The 25,827-nt window shown below is 38.0% G+C and overlaps 1 protein-coding gene across 1 annotated transcript in view; it reads left to right on the top strand.

Annotated features, from left to right (window-relative positions):
• Nucleotides 1-4,105: 4,105 nt before the first annotated feature.
• PDE5A (phosphodiesterase 5A) overlaps nucleotides 4,106-25,827 on the top strand; it is a 140,452-nt gene continuing 118,730 nt past the window's right edge. Inside the window, exon 1 of the mRNA XM_074867231.1 lies at nucleotides 4,106-4,327. The gene's annotated coding sequence lies outside the window, so the exon portion shown is untranslated. The remainder of the gene's footprint in view (nucleotides 4,328-25,827) is intronic.

The raw sequence follows: 25,827 nt of genomic DNA, 5'->3' as shown, positions 1-25,827 counted from the left end.
AGTTTCGAGGTGCATGGAGCACTACTGAGCTGAGGAACATCTGTGCTTCCATGTAGCAAACAGCATGTCATGCTATGGCAAGTACTTCATATTGGAATAATGTTTAGCTAACTTCATTCTGCTAAGGTAAAGAGTTGCAGTTACTTCAAAGACCACCTTGAATGTTTTGCTGCCATAGTAGTATCTGTCTTTTCAATAAATCGGGCAAATCTTTATAGGATGCTACCTCCACACCTGTTATGGGCTAGAAGCCTATTTCCACATAAATCATAATTGAAAAACACAAGTGTGAGAACATGTCAAAGACTTTCCGCTTTTTCTGTTGCTAACTAAAGGATGTCTCTTCTGATGAAGTAATTGAATTGTAGGGGTAGATTCTTTGGACATCCAAGGTCTCTCAGTGAATTAACAATAAGGTCTAAGAATTCCAGTTTTCACAGGTAATCTAAGGAGGCTATCCAAATTGTACTTGTACACACATACATAAGTGCAGTCACACAAAGTTTGAGCATTTGGGTGCATGAACTCAAATTTAGAAAGGAAGAGAATAACAAATAGGTTCACCTTTTGGTTATTCAGACCTTTGGACTGCCTGAAAACTTTGGTCCTCCTAGGGAAGAATGAAACAATTCCTCAGCATTAGTCCACAAAAACATGATTTAAAATTGCAGCCAAAACATGGAATGAAATAGACCTGCATGAAAGAGCAATTAGAAGTTTGTTAATTTATTTTCAAACACATACCATACCTCTGCTTCCCTTCTTCACGGATCAGAAGCAGAAGTACCAAAATAGAGCGCACCACTTCTTCCACTATTCCTTTCCTGGCTGAAACCAGGAAACACTGGAAGTCTCACAGGAACGATCTTTTCCAACAGCAGACCTTTAGGTATGCTTCGGACTAGTGAAGAGTTTTGGATAATTATCTTTCCCTTGGCCAGATTTCCCTAGCTATTCATTGAACTACACTATCTGTTTCTGATCACTGATGAGTACACACAGTTTATTTTGACTTTTGTCTAGGCGAGCATTTCTTCCATTTTCTCTGAACTTCTCAGAAAGTACAATATTCAGAAATGATTAAGAAACCAAGGAGTCTGGGGGTCCTGAAAATGGGATCTAGGTGTTTGATAATTGATTTTTTTTAATGAAAAGCCTAGGCACTCAAAGATTAGCTTTTAAAGATTTTTGGCTCTTCTGTATGAAGATCAGTGCCTAGTATGGTTTTCAGAAAATAGCTAGGGAACTAAACTCCTTCAGAAATGTTTTTCTTACTGGCTAATTTGTTCTGAAGTCAAGGAAATCGTCTGGAAAGTTATTTATATCAATAGCTATCACACCACTGAAGTAATCTGATTCTAATCATCCCCAGAGAGTTGCAACAATGGGAATTATAAATAGCAAAAAATATCCTGGATATTGTCTCTACTATTTTAAAAACGCTGGTCATACAGACTAGTAACTAAGGAGAGATCTCAGGACACAATCCCTTAGTTTGAATATCAGAATACGTGCACATTTGTCATTGCCAAGTGGTATTCCTAAGAGCCAGATGCTTTTTTCTGAGCAAAACCACTGAATGCAACAAAGGGGTTGTGACAGTCCATATAGTCTCTGCCTGACTCCTGGTTTCTCGCTTGTCATCATATTCGTAGCAACAGCTAAAGGGATAAGTTTAACTGTGTTGATAGATGGCCTGGAAACGCAACAGATGAGACAAGCTAACAAAAAGCACTATCCTAGCTTCTGAACAAAAGGAAGATTGCATTCAAGTAGTTGTTATATTCTGAGTCCATTTGTAATTAATTAAATTTTTCCATCATCTTCATTGCAACTTAAGGGTGTCCGGAAGAGACTGATTTCAACAAGGTCTCTGTGTTTGTTTTATAACCTAGTTCTCCACTGAGTTCAAACCCAAAGTACTTTAGATAGTAGAATATGTATTATTTCAATAATATATAAGCATGTTTTTAATTCTTTGGTGAAATGACACACTTGCCCTCTATGATGAGTACTGCCTGAGAAAAGCTGGGCTATCTTAGCCCATTTTCACTGTTTAGGTTTTGCAGTTTTCAGCAGTCCCTCCAAAGTCAGCTAAAAGCAACCAAAGATCTCCCTACAAGTAGTTCCTCAGCCAACCATATTGTATAATATTTTTAATGCCAACAAAAATAGGAGTGATTAGTCAGATGACATTGAGGTAGACCTAACTCCATAATGTGTTAAAAAATAATTACCAACATCACTTCTGAGATTATGAACAAAATCATTTTACATGAAGCTAAGAAAGCATGCAACACAACCTAGAATGCCAGAAAATGTTTTGCAGCACTTGCAAAATATGACCACTGTTCTGTAATGGATGGGGGTTTTTTGTTTAGTGAAACAGAAGAAGGAAATTTTTTAATAGTTTTAATGACCGCCAAACAAATTTGCTACATGCTGAGAAACATCTTGGAAAAAGTTAAGCAAAATTAACAACTTTAAAAGTGTTGATTACACTTTCCAGAATTTATTTTCTGTATCTTTAAAAATTATATATGATCTACAAACACTTTTTTCATATCTTCCAATAGCATCCAGGTAGCTAATAAATAAATGCTACATACATGACATTCAACTCCACCACTGGAACCCACTTATCAGGTCCTATAGCATCCAGTTCTGTTCAAGGATCTTGCCTGTCTACCAAGTTATCTTTTATTAGAATGAAACAGAATGGACATATCTTGACCCTTTCCTTTAGTTTTTATGTGACTTTTAAAAGGTGATTGGGATACTGACAGTTTAGTCTGCCTAATTATTTCATTACATACTTTAGTCTTCAAATATGTCAAACTTCAACCAGTCAGGTTGAAATTTCTTCTTCTTGGTCTCTGGAATTTTTAAATTTTTTTTAAAAGTTTAATAGAAATAGTTCAGCCATTTTTGGAACAAACTTAGTGAAGGATGGTTTTGCCAACATTCATATTTTTCATCTGTTTTCTGAAGAACCATAATGATTTATAACAGGAGCTTGAAATCTGGCAGCAAGACAACCCTCAAGTTAGAACGGTATCTTTTTTGTCCCCAGGAAAATCCATTCTTATTTAGCTGGATTAAGAGTTACAGAAAAATTCCAGTTGCTATTTACAAAACAGAAACTGTTAGATTTTGATTTTCTGAACGTTTCAACAGGAACATGCAAGCCCTGAAGTCAGCTGAGCCTCCTGCCCTGAGCAGGTACTACACACCTGAAGGTACATCTCAGGACAGCTTTAACTTGAACTCTGTTGTTTTCTTACAGCAGAACTATGACATCAACAATAAAAAAGTATAATAGAAAAGTTAACAAGAAAAAGTTAATTAGAAATTAGTTGGGTATTAAACACTTAACACTATTTATACACTGTAAGACAGCATTAGAGTCTTACAGCTCAGCCTGTATAATAATTTCCCTAGAATTTAAGGGCTTTTTCTTCAGCTGTTGTAACTCAGCTCTATTAATATCAGTGGAGTTACATTAGTTTGCCCTGACTAATATTCTTTAGTTAAGCAGCCAAGCAAATAAAATCATTTCAGCTGTGCTTTTAAAGTCATTCCCAAATATCATCTGAAAGGCTCCTTCAGTGCAAAAAAAACTCCAAACACGGCACCCCGGTGTAGGGCACGGCCCTGAACTGGCTACACATTCCAAACTGCGGGTCAATAGGAGTTTCACAAGGGTACCCCAGGTCACTGCTTCCTCACAGCAACTTCAGAGGGAGGGGAAAAAAGGGTTTGAAAAACATTCCAGATTTCATCAGAGTTTTTCTAGCTGTGCAGACACAGAAGTCACTGAAATGTCCGGAGGGACAGCCTTAGCAAGCCTGTGACCTTCTATGACAAACTGGACTATGGTATTTCAGAAGGGATTTGGTCGGGATTGTTAAACTTGTGCCAAAGAGAACCACTTCTTGGATTTTTTCAATCAAGTAGCACTATATTTGGACTGGAAACAGCCTGTAGGATGAGCAGGAATAACCATTAGAAGGCAAGTGAAAAGTTTCAAGCAGATACTACAGTCAAGGAAGAAACAACTTGAACGTATCTGGGCACGTTTCCATACTGACTCAAGCAACACTTTTTCCCATGACATCAGATTCAAAACAAACAATATATTATAGTCCATATGTTGATTAAAGAAAACCCAAGCAGTGCAGAGTCATGCACCAGCCTACCGAACACCGTCTGAACAAAAGCTGGATTGCTTGCAAGCCATGGAAGTTAAACAAATAAAAAGCCCCAAGTTTTCAGGATAAGGAGCCTGGGTAAGACATCTCAGCAAGATGAGGTTGTGAATACTGAGGTAAGATTGAAAGCAAACTGCCTAGATAGAAGTTATACAGTCTAACTAGATGACAAGTACAATAAGTGGAACAGTGCTTTGAATATGCAGCAGTCATAAGGCTCAGAAAACTGTAAAGCTGGTTGTAGATAACATGCTTAGAGAACCTGGATTTCTCTACCTACCTGAAGTCATATTGCATTTGCATGAGAAACTTGGGATACAGAATGGTTTGCAGTCAGAGCTCAGAAGATTTTTTGGCAGATTAAACATGTTCCCAATAAGATAATGCTGAGGATAAACATGCAAGAGAAATATATAAATGCTGTTTTCACAGTAATGCTGCTTTCTTAGAACTGACCGTATTTTAAGGGAAGAAAGCTAGAATGCAGTCCTCACGAGACGCCAACACAATCTATCAAGAACAGTCAGTAAATCACACCATTTAGCAATTTAAAATTACATGATACATTTTAAAATTCAAAACAAAACCAAAATCATGTTCTACAGGAGAAAGAGGCACTTGCTAAGCATAGCATATTGATGCTCTTTACAAGAGAATTGGGAATTGCACTCTTACGTTAACATGTCTTACGTTAACATGGCCTAATAACAGTAATTCTTACTGCATACAGCTATATTCACTGAGATATTTTATCAGACCTTGAATTATCTGATCAGTTGATCCTGTGTAATAAGAAACAGGAGGCCACCATTGTTCTTTCTCACAGAATTTAATAAATCAAAGTTAGTAAAGAGCCCTGTCAAATGAGAACAAATTTGACTAGGAGGATAAAGTAGGTTGCTAAATTTCAAACGTGTTTTATCAAAATGATTTAAGTTCATAGGACTAATAGCCACAGCTAATCATGAAATAAAATGTTGTATTATTGTCCATTAAAGTGGAGGAACTTAGGTTTATAGAGGTATAAAGGGAAAATAACATTTCTTTTGTTTGTACAGTACTGAACACATTCACAAGAAACAAGAAATACCTTGTTCAGTAGCCAGACCTCTGAAAACTCAGTTCACTTACAGATTTTTTTTTTCTTTTGTTTTAAATGATGGGTATAGTTAAAGGAGTGGCTTTCTAGTTTTGTACGTCTATCTTCATTCCCTTACACTGTTTCCAAATGCTTCAATCCAGGAATCACTATTGTTAGTGTCAAACTACATAGTGAAAGTCTCAGCTAAAAAAATATGTATGTAAACAAATTTGGCAACCATAATTCTTTGCCATTCAATTTGGATCTCTGCAGCTATTTACTTCAAGACAGATTCTTGTCTATAGACATATACAGGTAACAACAGACTTAATTAATCCCAGGTACTGTCAAGAAGAGGCATAGAAATGTGCTGCTTCCAAGTAACAGTGCTCCTTCCAACACAGTCACCACAGCAATTATCTGTCAAGATGATCATCAGGATCCTTAATATTAACTATTATGTCACACATCTCTATGTGCTTTATTCTACATCTGCCACAGTTATTTGGAACATACGATGTTTTAAAAGTTGAATATTACTGCCAGTTGAGGTGTTAACATCTGCATATTGCTCTTGCACCGATCTTCAGTGCCTAACTCCCCCCTAAAAAAACTTAACAGTTTTTTTCCACATATCTTCTGATTCTGCTTTGCAGGAAGTAATGGTGATATGTTGGCCAAATTTGTTGCATAAAGATCACAAGGGTTTTGAGGAGGAAGAATTTTACATCTTTATAAAATTAGTTGGATTTTAAGTATGGTCTGTAGGTCCAATCTGAAACCACAGGCATAGAAATTAAGAACCTGCCATCATTCCGTACCCACATGCAAGTTACACTGGGTATAGTGCATGTGAACACTTTTTTACAAGTCTAAATAAGTAAAAAAAGTAATAACACTGGGTCTTTAACAGCTTACCTTAAGATACAGTTAACAGTAATCTGGCTTTCACTCATCAGTTTATAAGTCTATCCCATAGGTTCAAGAAATTCTAGAAGAAAAAAGTAGAGTGGGTCTGGTAGCCTTAACTAATCCTTATGAAGTCATTAATGCTAAGCTGAGGAAAGCAAACATGGGTAGTCTGACAACTACCAGGCATGTTAGTTATCTTTCAGCCCTTGCACTTGATTTTAAGTTGAGGCAGTACCTTCCCTGCAGCATGCAGAGAAGGGAGTGCAACAAGGTACAACTGGGAAGAAACATTCTGAACCTGATGACATATACTTGTGTGTAAGACTAAGTAGTTATTTACACTTTGAACAGCACTACATTTCTCATCTTCAGTGCCTAATTCCTAACATACAGTCAAAGGATAGAGACAGATGTGATGCAGTGTAAGGTTGCACTTATTGCATTGTAGTGAGTAGCGTTGTATCCATTCCATAGAAAAAACCCTACCTTTACAGAATAATATTTGATTAAATAAGTAGGGTCTTGATTAGGGTCAATATAAAGCACTGATGTCACTATTGCAAACACTTTGTAGGAGCTTTTTCTATATTCATATTTTAAACTCAGGCAAGTAACATCTGCTTATGTAAGTTAATTACAAACACTTCAGCTACACAGATCATAGTTTCCACATTTTACCTAGCTGTTCTGTGAAACTTTAGTGTAACATGCCAGCATTTTTTTAATAGAAAAACCAGATATTTTCACATTTACTTAGTATATTCTATACACATAATTGCTTTTAAGATAATATTTATTTTAGTTTATGAAAAGCAATTGAATGGCATAGTAGATTATCATTAAGCACTGGGCAAAAAGTGTTCTGCTGGACTGAACCAGCTGTCGAACATGTCTTTTCAAAAATCTTGAAAGCCGTGTTAACTGCTACATCTTAGTTTTCATGTACCTCAGCAGTTCTTTGTTCTGGCTGACAGTGTAAACTATGAAATGACTGTTCTTTCAATATTCAGAGTTTTACCATAGCCAAGAAGTCCTGGAATTGTAATAGTGTATTCTTTGGGGTATATTCAACATTAAACTAAATCTCCAAATGTTTCTTGGCTCACCCGCCATTAACTGGACCTTGAACTTACCATTTGTATTCAATGGCGGGGGGTAGCACTGCCATCTGTTTTTACAAATGTTTTCCATTGCCTCTGCATAGCTGACAGAACATTAGGAGAAGGTTAAGTTCTCTTTATGAACCACCAAGAATTCCTTGAGTCTTCAGAAATCTCATCAGAACATAGCTAAGAAGCTAATTGTAAATCTGTTTGTAAAGGATTCTAGTTGTCATGAGCTGCAGGTCTTAAAATCTTCCTAGATCTTATCACTTGTTCTCCGAGCATCTGCTTACTCTTCATTCCTTTAGGTCAAAAAATCTTTACTGTGTGGAAAATCATAGCTGCAGGCATTCCAGGAAAAAAAAAAAAAGCCAAGCCAGTATCACTTCTGTCTTCTGCACTTTGTTTTAAATACAGAGCACAAACCAGTTGTAACTGTGGATGTTAAAGAAAAGCAGTTGTGCAAAGTCAGGTTTTTTTATTCAAACCAGCAATCCATAAACAGACTTTGAAGAACAGGACTTTATCTTTCTTACAGTAAAGCTAAATAAAAACTGTCTGTTTAGAGTTGTTAGTTTCAGGTGCAATTTTAATAGCTTTGGCACAACAGTAGGAAAATATGACATCTCTGAACTCTAATATTCAGTGCCAATAAACTCTTATTTAGCCTGCAAGAGATTTTGATAATTAGATGTATTTTTAATAGTAGTTTCATAGCAGAAAAGCATTAAAATTACTTGTTTCTTGAAAGCTAATCATATGCAGAAGCTTCATTTCACAGAATGGTTGAGGTTGGAAGGAACCTCAGGAGGTCGCCTGGTCCAAGCTCCCTGGCTCAAGTAGGGCCACCTAAAGCCCAGGACCATGTCCAAATGGCTTTTGAATATCTCCAAGGATAGAGACTCCACAGCCTCTCTGGGCAACCTGTGCCAGCATTTGATCACCTTCACAGTTAAAAAAGTGTTTCCTGATATTCACAGGGAACCTCCTATGTTTCAGTTTGTGCCCATTGCCTCTGGTCCTGACACTGGGTACCAAGGAAAAGAGACTGGCTCGGTCTTCTTACCACCCTCCCTGCAGGTATTTGTAGATATTGACAAGGCCTCCCTGAGTCTTCCCCTCTCTAGCCTGAGCAGTCCCAGCTCTCTCAACCTGTCCTCATAGGAGAGATGCTTCAGTCCCTTAATCATCTTAGTCGTCCTTCACTAGACTCTTCCCTCATGGCCGCTGCCCCTCCCCCACAAAGGGAGTGAAATACAAAGCCCCAGGGCTGAGATAAGGAGAGGTTTAATACAACAGTGCAACAGCAACACAACAAACAACAACAATAACGGTAATAACAATGAACAGAGCAAGGTATGTACCAATACAGCAGTGAGAGGACTGACTGCACAAACCCACGCGCTCACCGAATCTTCCCGTGCTATGGCGCCAGGATGTGACGTCAGCATGATATCTGAATAACCCGGCTAGAGCTTCCCTCCCACTGCTGGGGAAACTTAACCCTATCCTAGCTGAACCAGGACAGCTCCACATCTCTCTTCTACTGGGGAGGCCAGAACTGGACCTTGGGCTCCAGGGGTGGCCTCACCAGTGCTGAGTAGAGGGCAAGGGTCACCTCCCTTGACTTGCTGGTGACACTCCTCCTAGTGCAGCCCAGGACACCATTTGCTGCCTTTGCCACAGGGGCACGTTGGTGCCTCACGTTCAGCTTGGTGTCCACCCCAGGACCCCCAGCTCCTTTTCTGCAAAGCTGCTTTCCAGCTGGTTGACCCCAGCATGTCCTGGTACCTGGGGTTGTTCCTCCCCAGGTGCAGGACTTTGCATTTGCCTTTGTTGAATTTCATGAGGTTCCTGTTGGCCCATTTCTCCAGCCTGTAAACACTTTCTAAAACAATGTGCAACGCTATAGCTCTTGGGCAGGAAAGTTAGCACACATCAGTTAAATTTAATTTATCTTCCCAGTGAAGCCAGCTCATGGCTTGGAAACCTGGGTATCTGCTAGGTTTTCTTCTCTATTAGGTCAAAGTCTAATTTCACCTCAGTTGTTAGATCTACAACATGCAGGTCTGCATAGCCCTCAGTACCTCAAGACAATAGTATATCAGCATTAAGAGATGAACTATACATTGTGTTACTTCCTCTGGAACTGAGCTAATTGCTTGCAAGATATAGGAATAAAATTATTTTATTTTCTATTCCTTTTCAATGTAGAATTAGCCATTTATATTGTAATGATCTGGTCTTCTCTCTTCTATCTCTAGTAGTAGCTAGAAATAGATTATTTGCATAGGCTTGCACTCCAGGGTAGCACACACCAGCTTCTTGAAGAGATGCTTCACTGGTATCTCTCTCAAAAGCACAGGGTCAAACTTATCCCCAGATTTGAAAGGACATAAATTTACTCCTGACTGACAGGGACCATGAAGATTTCCTGCCTTTCTTTATATTATGGAATATGCCTCCAATTTTGGAGATTACCAAAATCCAAGTTGCTTAAGCAAACCTGGCCTCTTGGATAGAGATATTAACCTGACTCAGTGTCTTAAAGTGTGATCTTATTCTCCAAAATAAGTATGCACGTTTGGTGCTTTAGGGCTGCCTTACATTTTTGTCAGATATATTTAAATTACAACTTGAAAGGTATTTCTTTATTTCAGCCCAGCAAGATTCTAGCCTGGATGCTAAAAATCAAGCTTGATCCCTTCTGGTTGATATGCTGTCACCAGTAATAAGAATTCAGTGGTATGTAGACTTGTAATGCCTCAGGTAGATGTAGTTGGCTGGAATTCAGTGAAAATACAATTTATCTCCTTGTTTCCTTGCTTTGCAGGGCTAGTAGAACAAAAACCTGTGTTTATATTTATCACTAAACAGATGTGATGATACATATATAAGTAGGCAGTCAGGTAAGAAAAAAATCATTTTTATATTGTCATAGTTCAGAGAAATAAACCCAGTTTTGAGTAGCCCCAAATTTAGTTTGCCTGTGTGAACCATTAGAGACAGGGGGCAGACACAGCAGGAACAACAATAAGTCTTTGCTCTTTCTTCACACACAGGTACAAGATGCACACAGGATAGAGCACATATCTATGGACCAGTGCTTCTTACTGCCTAGATATCATGCTGCATCACAGAGTCACTCACATTTCCATTGCTGTGTCTGGTGTTGGTTGCATAGAGAAATACAAAGAGTGGGGAATATCAAAGGAAGTGATGCCCACTTATGCATCCTAGAAACTTTTCACCAGAATTAGTTTAGGTAGCAGTGGTAGGTACTGCCATCAATACTCCAGCTTTACTCACCAGGCTGAGACAGCACATCCATGCCTCACTCTGCCATGGCCCTACCCCATAAGCCAAGGCTGGGTGTTGTCAGCACCCACAGCAGAGCTGGGAGAAAGGCTGCTGAGCTCTTCCCTGCTGTGAGGTCAATGGCTCCACTGAGTCTCTTTCCAAGCCACTGCTGTCAAACAGTGATTGCTCACCTTAAGACATTTAGTCTGCAGCTCACCTATACAATTTCAGAGGCCAGATTGAGAGCTGGCATCATTGCATATATGTCATGGTTTAACCCCATCCACCAACTAAACACCATGCAGCCTCTCACTCACTCCTCCCCCCTCCCAGTGGGATGGGGAGGAGAATCGAAAAAAAAAAGTAAAAATCACAGGTTGAGATAAGAACAGTTGAATAGATAAAGGAAAATCTTCGCACACAAACAAAGCAAACCAAGGAATTACTTTCACTACTTCCCATCAGCAGGCAGGTGCTAAGTCATCTCTAGGAAAGCAGGGCTCCATCACGTGTTACAGTTACTTGGGAAAACAAACATCATCATGCGTAATGGTTACTTGGGAAGACAAACATCATCACTCTGAATGTCCCCCCTTCCTTCTCCTTCCCCCAGCTTTATATGCTGAGCATGACACCGTATGGTCTGGGATATCCCTTGGGTCAGCTGTCCTGGCTGTGTTCCCTCCCGGCTTCTTGTGCACCCCCAGCCTGCTTGCTGGTGGGGTGGGGTGAAAAGCAGACAAGGCCTTGACTCTGTGTAAGCACTGCTCAGCAGTAACTAAAACATCCCTGAATTATCAACACTGTTTTCAGCACAAATCCAAAACACAGCCCTGTACTAGCTACCATGAAGAAAATCAACTCTACTTCAGCCAAAACCAGCACAGTATAACAATTTAAAAGTGTCTATATGACACCAGCAGTAAATAAATGGTTTACAAGTCTCTACTTTGAGATCAAGTAGAGCCTAAATAAAAATTTCTTTATTCTGTTTATTGTTCCATTTTTATGGAAGCGTGTTAATCACCATTATAAGAATGACACTGTTCTTTAATTTCTCAGGAATATTTTTTCTTTCATAGGAAACACTACTAGGAGTCAGTAACAGGCTGGCTCTGTCTGGGGTGATTTGGGATTTGCCTCCCCAGTTTCAGACTTCCCTTATACTTACTGCAGCCCAGTCAGTTCTCATGTAGTTTTCTGTCCATCTGCTCTGCTAGTGGATTACTTCAGTCTCCCCAAGCTTCACTTGCATCTTACCTTGCCCCTGAATTTTTACTATTGCATTACCTCTTTCTTTACAATCCAATCCTGTCTCTTAGCCATTGAATTACTTAATCTTTTAACTTAAAACTACATGCTTATGTTTAGATTATGGCTGTACAATCAAAAGCCTCAGCATTTTCTCCTTGAAAGGGAAGGAGGGAAGGTGAAAGAAGCCCGAGAAGCACTGTTGTGTGCCAACACCAACAAATTGCTGTTAACCTCATCTTTCACTGGAGCAAAGATGGATGAACCAGAGCAAAGTCTTTTGGTTCAGGGGACAGAGTTGGAGCCTAAATAAGTGTATGAGCACAGCCCAAAAGTGGTTTTAAGCAGAGGACACATGCTAACATTTCAGTAAAAAGTTAAATGGCACCATCAGAGTTACATCCATTCTACACAGTTAAGGAGACTGTCTTAAGCAGTAAAACACAAGATTTCTGCAGAAGTCTAGCATAACATTCATTTCTGTATCTGAGGCTTGCACAGTATCAGACTTCCATGACAAATAAGAATGAAAGACTTCAGATATATGCAGCAAAGTTCTGGTGTAATTTGATCTTCCCTCTACAAGCAAGGAATAATACATACACCTGCAAGTATTTCAGACTAAAAATAAGAAGCATTTTTAATAAATGTTTCTCATCATTTCCAGAAGATTTTTTTTTTTTGTGTGGCCATGACATCATCATAAGGGAGACTTAAAACCTAGTTCTTAAAGCTACTTATTTGGGCCCTGGAATTGGTTTCATCCAGCCTAAGTACCAACTTCAGCATCACGAGTATAAGGTTCTGCCTACATGCATCTCTACAAGACTTGATCCACTGACCCATACATATATACATATGTGCACGTACATAACCCTGAACATTCATCTTTTCAACCCTCTCATGCCACCGCTTTATGTGCAGTCTTTCTCCTTACTTGGCAAACTCCAGACATAGTAACAATTATCTGAGACTCTCAGAAAGCCACCTAACAATATTATTTATCTGCTATTCCTGTTCGTCCTTTTTTAGCTCATGTCTTGTATTTTCATAGGGATGGTCCAAGTGAAGTCTCAGGCACCAGTTTTGAAGATTAAGAATAATTTTACTGGTACCAAACTAAACAGAACATCTGTCTAAAAACAGTTTCTTAACAGAAATAAATTCTGTCTTCCTATTCTTTGAATATGTACTTTCAGCCTCTTCGTAGAATCATGAGAATCAAGGGAGCTTGATGACGATTGCCAGTTATGATATTAATAAAACAAAGTAAGAATCCAGAAAAAGTAGTAATGAAAAGCTACAGTTCATCTTGAATTTTAAAGTGAGCTTTCCTAATTTCTGTGGAAAATATATAATAACCATACACAAATGGCCTTCCATAAATCACCTCACAAGATGTGCATTTAAAATATTTGGTTTTGAACTGAAGCTAAATAATGAATTTAAGCTACCAGTACAAGAAAAGAAAGGAAAGCTGAAAAATTAGGTTACCCTGCTAAGTGAGCTCCTTAAGTCTGAATAGATGAATCACATTAGCATGGGAAAAGTACTACTGTACAATTCATGTTGCATGTGACAAGATGTCCTACCTATGATTCATGTTGCATGCCACAGAGCCATTGTGCACATGTACAAACCAAATGCAAGACATGCAATTAGATTCAAAATACTTGGTTTCAGATCTGTTTCAGATGTAAAATTTATCCATGTAGAAGTAGCCTTTTTACAGGCTGGACTGCTACTAACTGACTGTAACAAAAAAACCCCAAACCCCACAACAGAAGAACAATGTTCCATATCCTTTTCACATGAAGCATTTAGGTACCTGGCCATACTGTCTATATGTGCAGCCCTGTATCACACTGTATATATATCAGAAGTCTGTCTGAAGGATCCTGAGAGATTCCCAGCCTTAACCTGGCAATCACTTACCCTACCAAGGCACAGTGGAAAGGTTTTGATCTTTCCAGATGCATCAGTTCCTCCTGTGCCATCCTATGATGCTCTCTGAAGAATTTTAATAGCTTCCAGATGTTGGCTCATGGGGTGCTGACACAACTCTTCTACAATTATAGAATCATACAACAATATTATGAGAAGGATCAGAAACACAGAAGAATTTTACAGCATTTGGAAGCCTTAGATGAAAAGAACAACAAAATATGATGCTGCTTGTAACGCTTTACTTGTTCAGCATTACTGCCTAGGAGCCATCAAGGCTTGGGTACTACTTCTTTGAAGCCTTTTAGATCAACAATCAATCAAATGGGTTCTCACTTTATTAGTTTTCTCACATGTGAGGAGGACAACAGGGTGTATAGGCTGTGGGTAACTGGAAAACTGCTTCTATGCATAGAGGGTACTGGAGTTCTTTAAATACTATTTGGCTATGGTGTGGCAGCTAGATGAGATATTAGCTCCATGAATTTAAGTAAATCTGGGCATCATTTATAGTTTTACTATCATCTAGTGCCACTTTCCTCGAGACGCATTTTTTCCTGAAACTCTTCTACAGATATAAGGACATTTGTTCAGATCAGACTTGTACTGCAGCACCACAACAGCATGATTGAAGCATCGCTTTTGAAAGAAAGTAATCTCTGAATTGACTATGTAATTTCTAGCATTAATTATTATTTCTGAAATTCTATGTAATTACTTAAGTAATATAATGATTAAATATTAGTAACTAGATCTTGTTGAAAATAAGATCATTTAAAATAAAACATTGAAACTTCATTTTCTTTCACTATACTTAAACAGATCAATTTCCTTTCTGAAATGCACTGTTCTTCATATCTGCCTTTCCTATTTGTCTTCACTTACAAAAACACATTGAGAAAAGAAAAATAATTCAACAAAACTAAAAAACTGATCACATCACTCTTTTTTAATCATTACCAGATTAAATGATAAATCTTTCTTTACAAAAATGAAAGACGGACAAGAGTACAGGTATAATCTAGAATCTTAAAAGTTCACTAACATTAGTATTTTAAGACTTGAGACAGACTTAAAGAGGATTAATTCAAGCATCTCCTAGTATATCTGTAAGATACTAGACCCTGGAAAGCTTGCTATTTTTCAGCAATATCATTTTAAATATAATGAAAAATGTAAAAAGGAGTTCTGCACACACCCCATTTAGAAGCCATTCCTTCATCTGTGAAAGCAGAGACAACAACCGTGTTCATATAAATTACAATAAAGACAGACAGACAATTTGTGGATTTATCTTGTATTTAAAAATGTGACCATGTAACCACCAGTAAACACACATCAGGAGGAGGGAAGCCCAGTGATATTAACCATAAAACATTTGAAGGGCAAAACTAAGAAGAAATATTATTTGATCTGTTTTAGTTCATCTGACATTTTTATATCCACATTTAACTAACAGGTCATTAATATCCATGCAAATGTAAGCAAGGGAATTTTGAGCCGAGATGTCTTGTTCGAAGTAATAAAACCTTTATTCACACTCAGCTTGTACATCAAACATTTCATAACTTGGAAGCCCTGAACAAATACTCAGAGAGCCACCAGTCCACTTGCACAGAACGGAATCAGTCAGCATCTGTTCACAAAATTCTTGCACCACCCTGGAAAAAACACCCCAAACAATTATCGTTTCAGATTTTCCCCTCAGAGAGACCTGGCTACATATGGGGGGGCAGAAATCAGATAACAAGCTGTATGCAATAGAGGCTTTTAGTTTTCCCTTTTTGCCTTCTAAGTAGAAGAGATCCCTTGGAACTGAAGTTCTTTTGCAGATTATAACTTCCTGAAGAGCCACAAGAGAATTTCCTCATCTGAGTTCTCTTAATTCAGTCATGTCCTGTTCTGAAACATTTTTAAATGATAAGAACAGCAGACAGCAAGAATGCATGTCAAAAGAGACATGCTCTTTTTCCTTCAGAAGATACCAGATACCACTTTTCCAGGTTAGCTATTCTCAATTTATCAGAAATTCTCAGCTTACCACTTTAGACCATGATTTCTTCACCTGAATTTCTTTGAGCAGACTGTGCTTTATCATGTATCATATAGAACAGAATATAATACAAATTAAAGCAGAATAAAATACTAAACAGAGTAGTATTTTTAATACACTTTTTTGTAATTTTCTTGTCAAATCTAAAAGGAAAACTTGTTTCTGAGATGACCCTTTTTAAAAAATGGAATCCCAAAGAGAACTATGCCTTCCCAACTCCAAAGGAATCTATCTGCTTCATGGCTTTAAATTTGTAAATAATTTTTCTATAAGGTTTGGTTTTAGGCATGACTGAAGTTGCCATTCTCACAGTAGATCATCATAGGTCTAATAATATCAGTGTTCCCAAAGAAAGGCTACAATTAAATCTTCAAGAATGGTTTGCTTGACTTTGAGGTCCTCATAGCTTCAATTTTAACAGGTTTTGATTCTATAAACAGCAACAGTATGGATCAGGTGTAGTAATGAGTCTCATTTTGAACTGGGCTGAAACTGAAATGATTAAGTGTTCCCTTACACCTTTCCCATGCTAAGGGAATGATCCCATGGTACATTAATCTCATAGAATTGAATGGTCTGTTAGGAAAGTCCCAGTGTTTGCAGTGGCAAGTACAATTTTAATAAGTACAGCATTTTTAAAAATTAAAGATTATTCCTGAAGGTCTTTAGCAAAATAAGCAAATGCGTATATTACTATAAAATATACTCTACGTACACAGAATTATTTTAATACAGTGCTAGACCAGCAATAATTCAAAGAAAAGAATACATAAAGAAGAAACTGATAGGAAACATAGCCCAGACTTTGGAATGACTAGCTGAATCAACAGTATGACTAATGATATGAATTTCAGCTGACAGCAAAACACCACTATAAAGATGACTAGTCAGAGTAGAAAACCTGATGACTTATTCTGTCAAAAGCATCTCTGGATGTAAATGCAAGCAGAGAATGCCTTCAGAACACAAGAAAACAAAATTGGTGGTCTGGGCTTACAGTAATCACTGCCCATGGATCAGGCTGTGGGTTGTGTTTACTCTTTACAAGCTCATCTTTGCACAACTCCAAAATATGTTGTGTGCCAATTGTAGTTGTGGTCATTTAGTTCAGCAAATATTATTCAAGGTCAAACACATTAAAGGAATGTGGAGACAGCCATGGTTATCCAAAAAGTCCAATTTTAATTACAGAACTTAACTGCTAAAAATAATTAACATCCACAGCAGATTGCTTTGGGTCCATGACACGTATCATAATATTTCTTTAAGTGGTGTGCTGTGTTTAACAAACCGAGCTTATCATATGTGATTTCAGTTTTACTGGTAATCACTCTTGGAAGTTTAATTACTGCTGTCACTTTTATATGCATTTTCTCTGTGTTAGATACTAAATAAAACCGATTAACTTCAGACACAATTCCTGGGGCTAAGTTTCTGGAAGACTCTTTTAGGATCTCTGTACAATTTATTACTAATTTCACTGCCTAGGAACTGTGCTGGGTTCTAGTGGATGGGGACTTTAAAGGCAGACCCCTACATACCCACTTTGATTTAGGCAAATATACAGTGGTAATTACTGTGAATTTAAATACTATTTCTGATGATGCACACACTGGAGCAGAACACACATTTCCCCCAAAAACCTTTTTTGGGAACGGAAAACATAGATGATATGTGAGTTCTTGCATCATTAAACCTGATCTCTGCTGCAACAGGCACTGTATCATCCAATCTCTCAAAGAGCTCAAACTCCAGAGTAGTAGCTTGCTTTTTTGCCATCCTTGAGACAAATGAAAAAAAAAAACAACTGCTCCAGGCTTTCCCAGCTTTAAAAATTAAGAGCCCCTTCTACTCTGCAGTCTAAAATGGCTTTAAGTCACCATGAATTTGTTGGTATGTCAACATTATCACTTAGCTTAAATAATGTCTTCTCACCAGCATTTACCTTCTTTTATGTAGTATGTATGACATATTACCTGTCTTCTATTTTGCTGGCCTAACTAAAACAAGTTTCCCCTACTTTTCCTATGTGTCAGATCAGCTAATAGATTTGACCAACCTATCTTTAATATTTTATTTTTATCTTTTTTCTCACATTTTCAATTCCCTGCCAGGTATTCAGAATAAGTAGCAGGACTTCTTTCTGTGGTACATGGCATAGTCTAACCAGATTACCAGTCTCACTCAGGAAGAAACAAGAACTGCACACCATCCCAAAGCACACATTTCCCTATGGTTTAGGCTACAAGTCTAAGGCAAGCCACGCAATAACATATACTTCAGTTAATATTTGTTACACTGGTCAGCTCACACATTTATTGTAGCATGCCTTGTTTGCTGAAACGCCATTCTCTTTGGCTTTCAGTGGTTCTCCATTCTCTTCAGACCACTGAAAAATGACACAAGTCCACAAACAGATAAAGATAAGGATTTTTTTTTTTTTTCCAGAAGAACATCCTCTTTTGCAGTTATGTCTCCAAACTTAATTTGTCTGCCCTTACTCACTAAACAGTATCTGTTCGGTTGGGTTGGGTTTCTGCCACAAAAACATCTAGTAGTTCTTCATTCACTATTCACCTTACCTATCCCTTCTTCTTAGCCAAATATGGTTCCTTTACTTCCATGGAGCACCCAGACTTCTGGATCTAAATGAAACTCTTGAATTCAGAATAATATTGATAAGTTAAAGATTAAAATAAAATCACCCTCTTCCCCTCCCAGAATTTATCATTTCTTACTCTGAAAACTGTTGCCCCCCCATTTCTATTGATGTTCTTTGAGACACATTCCTGCAGAAGAGTATTCAGCACCAAGTGATGAGCTCATTTTAAGAGCTGCTTTCCACAAAATTTCCACATCCAGATGGCATATGAATTATAACCTTCTATCATGGACTTAACAAGCCGTGGGCTGCTGTTAATTGTCACTTCCATATTTCAGTGTTGTCTATAAGCCACTAATAAAACCTGCTGTTCTTACTCACAAATTAGAAAATTCTAATTTTTAACGATACACTTTGCACCCTACTTTCCTTCTCCCCCTTATTAAATTCCTGCCTTGACTTTCTCCTGTGCATTACTCACATAATCAGCAATAGGTCAAATCTTGATATTTTATTGAGATTTTGTTCATATCTTTTTCAGACAAAGTTCCTCAAGGGAATAACTATAGGCCAGGTACCTTCTGCTGTATCTGCTCTTGTTACTGAGAAAAGAATTTGTCCCCTTCATGTTTATTATTCTGAACCACATTCGGAGTTTCTGGTGAATAATACGTAAACAGAATGCACACAATAAGAAAATGCATTTAATATTATATTTTAGCTGCCTGTTAGATATTCATCCCAACTAGTAATTTGTAATCATGTGCAAGACGCAGCTTCCTGAATTTTCATAGTTTAGAAATAGCAAAACACAAACAACATGGTGAGGGTAATTATTTTCTTTAAACAACATTAGAGCAGGGTTTAGTGGATCAGTGCAGTGTCTGCAAAGTTCTGCCTATTAGTAATTACAAAGCCTTCAGATGAGGCTCTGAAGAACATGAGCTGTGTGAATTCAGCTGGTTAATTGCAGAGTTTTTATTAAATTAGTTGTCAGATAATTGTAAAGCAGACATTGGAATTGAGACTTGCAGAGTTGCTTGAGAAAGTTTAGGTACATAAAACAAACACTACTTGAATTACCAGAAACAAGGCACTTGCGTCAGCACAGTTTCCAGCCCAGGACTCCTCTGTTTCCCCACACAGTTAACAAGAGCACTCAGCACCTCACACCCAGGCAGGCACATGCTGCTTCCCAGACACAGGCGTGATCACTTTGGGGTTAGCCAAACTTGTCAATACATGTTAGTAGGGCTCCAAAATGCAGTAAGCATATACAAAGAAAAGTGACAGAGAGAGTACTAAAAGCAGGGCCTCAAAAGGTGAAGATGTGCAGATCTCAAATCATCACATTCTTCCCCCCACAGCAGGAAGAACAGACCCAAGTTGTGCTTTATAACCTCAAAATTGTTTGGCCAGCCCATTTATAGTTGGGCTCTCCAAGGAAGTTACTTTAACCTCAAGGTTATATTTACAGCTGTAAAACATCTACATGGCCTGAAGAGAAGGATCTCTCCTTCAGCCTCCAAGGCATTTCCCAGCACAAAGTGCAGCTGTTTTGGGGTTTGTGCTGGGAATAATTCAGAATTACAGCTTTTAAAATCCTGCACTTTTTATAGTTAATTGAAAACTAAATCTGATTGGAACTTACTGCAGAGTGGTCAGATAAACCAGAAATGTGGTTTGCATGCTTCCTCTAGACACACATCAAAGGAAAACCCAAACAAAAAAGGCTATTCTTTGCACTTATAATTGGCGCTAGTCATAGGCTTTATACAACAGATTTAAGTTCCCTAGGCAGAGGCATGTTCTCTTATTCATGCCTCTGACTAAAAGAAAAATAATCTGATAATGCAAGCTGAAAACAGATAATTCAATAGAAGTTATGCACCCTAACAGTTACACAGATGCTTGGCATTGCTAGTGATCCCTTCAAATTGATGAGAAAGTAGAGAAGAGCAGCATATTCAGAGCAAATTACATCAGCACAGTCTGGCAGCTCCAGGAGGGACAAACGGGCAGTGTCACTTGCCCGCTCTACACTGAGAGCTGCTACATCCCCCTAACAACCAACTCTGCTCAAGCCTCCCTTTCCTTACCTACACATAGGAAAAAAAAGTTATCCTGGCTCCAGGATAGAGTATACACCACGGCGCGGGATACCCAAGTTCCAAGTAGCTCTTTAAGCCTCCGACTGCATATTAAACCTTTTCCTCAGAACATTAATTGTGCTTAAAGGACAAATATTACATGTATGCCTATAAGATTCCAACATATTATAACCTTGTATGCAAACTAGAAAGAAAGTCCAAGTAAAGTTACTTTTCAGGCTATCTTCCTCCTGGTTCCTGGGCTACTAGAGTAGCTCCTGCTTTGTCTTTAGTGATCTCTCCTCCTCCAACTCTATGCACTAGTACAGAAGCAAGATAGAACTGTATGTATATTGCATATTAAGAGTTACGCACAGTACATTCATTTAATCACCCCTAAGCTTCCTGAACTTTATTTTCCTTGCCACATGAAATGCTATTATTTTTCATCTGTTTTCCTGAGTAAATAATTCAGAAAAAATGCTGTGTTCTTGCAGTGCTTTGGAATGTGTATTTTGGGGTAAGAAAGTATTGTGTTGGATTTACTGTACTTTAGTCTCAGTTACTCGAGATCAAACCCAAATTCCCCGACCAGGGGTGAGGGTGGGAAATCACAGTAACCTAGGGTTACATTGTACAAACGGTATTTACATTCAGATATTATCAAACAAATCCCACCATCAGTAAAACAACCAATCACTAAAAGATATTAACCAAATTCAATATTTTCTATTGATTCTATTGATTACATCAGCTGTCCTGTCTTTTGTTTCCATACACTGGATGACATTATACGCCTATCGAATTAGTATTGCTGGCCTTAAGTTGCAGCATTTTGTTCTTGATGTGCATCTGGTCTCTAGGATATTTTGAAACAACTGCATGCAGAACTGCATAGTGTAGGTTTTAGAATATTTTCTATAATAGTATATAGTGATTTGAGTCACAGGTTTCCATACCTACAGGAGATGTTACTGAGGACAAAGGAAGTTGTGAACATACCATAAACTGCCCTAAGTCTTCAACAAGAAGCACAACAGTTGAGTTTATGCCCACCATTAAATAAATAAGCATACACACATTATCCACCATTAAACAAATACAAAATGCATACATGCAACATGCTCCTGTAAAATATGGATTAGCTGTATTAATTATAGGTTACAAATGGGTTGAATATTCAAAATGTTAATCATTCTACACAATGGTTAACAGAGTTTCTATTTTATTGGATTACTCTGGTATAGTGTAATTTCATTTAAGAGGAACATCTCTGCAGCTGATCTGGGAAAGGCAACTCCTTCAGGAATCTTTTGTTTCTAGACATATTGGGTCAGCTTCTCTCAAAGGTCAGACTCGCAAAGCTTTTTGGGGCCTGGGGAAGGCAGTGTGCTCTTTCTGTTGGACAGTTGAAGCAGAGAACTATAACCTATTTCTTGAGGGGTTTTGATCATTTAACTCTTTTCTTTTACATACTGAATTTTTGTTCAGATGTTTTCTTGATGTGAGCAGGCCTTCAACACACAACACAGGGTAAGACCTGTCCCCTTAGCAGCTAGCATTTTCAAAGTTTCACCTCCCATTAAAGCCCCTCTGATTTTCATGCAAGTAGCTTCAGCAACTACTCTGACAACACTTATCAAACTTTCTGAAAAAGCGTGCCAGCCAATATACAGGGGTTCCCCAAAAGTCACATGCCTTGTCTCAGTCACTGGAGCCAGGGTCCTTTGAAAATCTGACCCTAAAATTATCATTTGCCTCACTCTCTCAGATGTTTGGAATCCCTATGTAATTCAAATTGCATACAGCAGAAGTAATCCTGGTTTCAAAGGAAAGTAGAGCTGAAAGGTCAAACAAATCTCAAGCTATGCTGCCTCAAGCCTTTCTTCTTCCAAAGGAGTGGTTAATGACTTGTTCTTTGGGAAAACTGGAAAGAGATCAAATATGAAGGCATGATTAAGAGAAGAAAAATCTTCCACACTAATTACAGCTTCCATGCTGTTGGCTAGAATCCATAACCTAGCTTCCAGGGGCAGCCCAATGAATTTTCAGTTGCCTTATCATGCTCTACAGGGTCAAAAGGATGGATGCATGCTATCAGTTTGCTATTTTTTAAGCTTGAAAAGAGAGAAATGGGATGGGAAGTCTGCCTCAGAAATTCTGTTGGAACATAACTGGCACTAAAAGTTTTCCCAGAACAAAACGATTCAGGTTTCAAAATTTTCCGAGATTGAGAACTGCATGCAAACTATGTTTCTCCCATCACTAGTGTCTCCAGTGCCATCACAGCTTCAAAAAACCTTCAAAATAGAGGAAATGAGAATAAAGCAACAAATTCCACCACTTTATATAAAGTTCTATGCTCTGCATGCTCTCATTTGCCAAGCCTACTCTTTCCCAATGCTAGTTAACATGCTCTTATCTTTGTATATGTCTACTGCTTTTTTGGCTAATACAGGTAGAATTGCTGACATCCAGCCCAACAGCGTTCAAGGAATTTTCCAAAGCAAGAACTTGTGCATTTACTGATGGTTGTGAAATGACTTGGAGAGTTTCAAATCCTGACAATGCTTTAAGTATTGCCAGGTGAGTCAGAAACATGAATCTTTGGTTAGGGCATGAGAATTTTAGTCAACAGAGCAAAGATATCCAGGCAAAAAGGATTATACTGTGATGCTTTCAGAGCTGCAGCAATATATACACCTCTGAATAAACACAGGAGTTTGAGGAGGAACCACCACACTTGCAGCCACATATAGGAGAACCACAGGTTATGGGAGAACCACAGGTTATGTACCACTTTTACAATAAGGTACTATCTGTCTTTCAGGGTTTGTCACCAACTGGGTGGATAAAATCCATAGCCCTTATAAGGCTCCTTTGTGCTCCGGCAGGTTTGTGGTTCTACCTCCACACCACTTGAGCACAGGAGCAGTTCAAAAGTAAGGCAGAAGGAAAGGGAACAGAAAGTACTCCAATGATCCCAGCTAGAAGAATGGCTCCTCTGATAAAACCCATGTGCCTGCTGTAATTTGCATTAGGAAATATCCTGTTCCACAAAAGTCAGAGAGATGGTCTGATCTCATTTATGTGATAAAAAGTAAATTGGAGTCACTCATGTCTTTTTCTGTGTGGATCATGAACAAAAAAAGAAGTTGGACCAAACAGTGTTTAAAGTTTGCCAAGCTCTTTCTGTTTTTTCACTTACTGGCTTGTATAGCTGTGATCAGCAGTGCATTAAAGAAGAGTTGAGCCAATATGGATATTTCCAGTTCACTAGCAGTAATTAGATCTGTGAGCATGAATATAAATCTAAAGATTTGAGACTCACATTGCTGCTTCTTGATGTATTTCTATTTACTGTCTCAAGAGCCCTCTTCATATCTCTTGTAAAACTATGTATTGCATTCAGATTAAACCTTAGGATAAATTTGTTGTCTTTCCACTTCACACCCATTGAAATGATTTGGCTGGGTTATCCAAAGGATATGATATACAGATGTCAGAAATGGCATTAACTTACCTAAGTGGTAAACAGCCAGCAGAGCCAAGGTTACACACATCTTCAACTAAATGGCTAGGGTTGGGTTTTCCCCTTCAAGTAGACAACCAAAAATATAGTTTGCCTTAACAGAATTGAAGAGGCTTACAAGTGGAATTTCCTTTTGGATTTCCTTATTTCCTTTCAAGAGGACTCGTACAGTATTTCTCAATTACATTCTGCATTTTGGCATAGTTTAACAGAGTGGGAGAACAATGAACTTGTTAAAAATGTAAATGGTCCTGTGAGGGAGGAATACAGCAGGCAACAATCAGAAAATGGATGTGACTGCAGCTCTGTGCTTTGTTTTGAAAGCAAAACTTTCAGACAGAAACAACTGGAAAATAGATATTGAGAGGATGAACAGCTGGCAGGAAGACTCATAACTAGGATAAACAATGCGACACAGTCAATAGCTAGCAAGTTCCACTGTTTCTCTATCCACAGTAAGAATCAAGTATTGATTACCTTTAACATACAGCACATTTTACAGTGTAGCTCCAGATTTGGTGTTTTATTTTGTTATTTCCAGCACAATGACATCAGTAATGAAGTGGGGCACCAGCAGTGCTGACATGGTAGACACACATAAGCAGTGCTGTGTACAACCAGGAGTCTTATCAAATCACAGACACATGCACCCTCATGTGCTTTCGAATAAGAAAATGGATAACATCTTTTTCTACAAAACAGCCCGAGTGGATCAAAATAAAGCCTTCTATAACATCTTTAAAAAATTTGTTTCCAAAATGAGGAATGTTACTATGTTTTACAAGTTAAAGTTCAAGTGACAAGCAAAAAAATACTATCAAGTAGTATCAGAATCTCTTACATTTAATGTTTAAAGCAAAAGGCAACTTTCAAATTTAAGCTGAGATACAAATTTGCTTTGTGACTTTGAGCAATGTCTTGTCCTCTTTGTGACTCTATCTGCACAGCTGGAAAGTGTAGTAACAAATTAAGAAATGCAAAAATAAAAAACAGGTCTTCAATGAGATCCAGATGTTCTGTTAAACTGCTGTTCTCCTTAAACACCTTCCAAACCATAGCTAAATAGAAATAGGTCCGATAGCTGAATTTTAAGCAGGCCTGTGAAACTGTAGAATCGTCTTTATTTTCCAGCAACTAGAAGTTACCATACCTCTTTAGACACTGGAACAACATTAGGTTCTCCTATCCATAATAAAGGTAATGACAACAGAACTTCACTGATGCTACCTCAAGATTAAAGGATCATATAGTTTATGATTCTCTGTTTATACAGTAACTTACTGTGGGGTTTACCTTGGCTAGGCAATGTGCGTACTGAGACTGCTTCTTATTATATGAAATTCAATCTTTTCACTGTTACCGTGTCCTTTTTCTGGCTTCTAACTCCCTGATCTTTTTGAACTTTTTATGGATTTTTCTCACCTTTACCTGTTAAGATCACATCACTTTACCAAATAAAGTATATTTTTATCGTATATACATACAAAATGATGATTGGAACTGAACCTGAGCATACAAAAAATTATGGTCATAAAAGTGTCATTATCTCAAGGTGTTTTAGTTACAGCTGTAGCTGAATATACTTTTGTTTCCTGTACAAAGAAATAAGCAGAAAATGGCAGAAAACTGTAGGACTGATCATGTAACTACAGACCAATACCATAATGGACGTGGAAGAAATTTAGTTTGCATGAACAGCTACAACACTGCTGCTTTACATCTGTAGTGTTTGACTTTGCTACACCAAC

This window comes from Strix uralensis, chromosome 4, assembly GCF_047716275.1.
Source record: "Strix uralensis isolate ZFMK-TIS-50842 chromosome 4, bStrUra1, whole genome shotgun sequence".
In the NCBI taxonomy this organism is placed as follows: domain Eukaryota; kingdom Metazoa; phylum Chordata; class Aves; order Strigiformes; family Strigidae; genus Strix; species Strix uralensis.
Note: the sequence above shows the minus strand (reverse complement) of the source record. Positions and strands in the feature narration are given on the sequence as shown.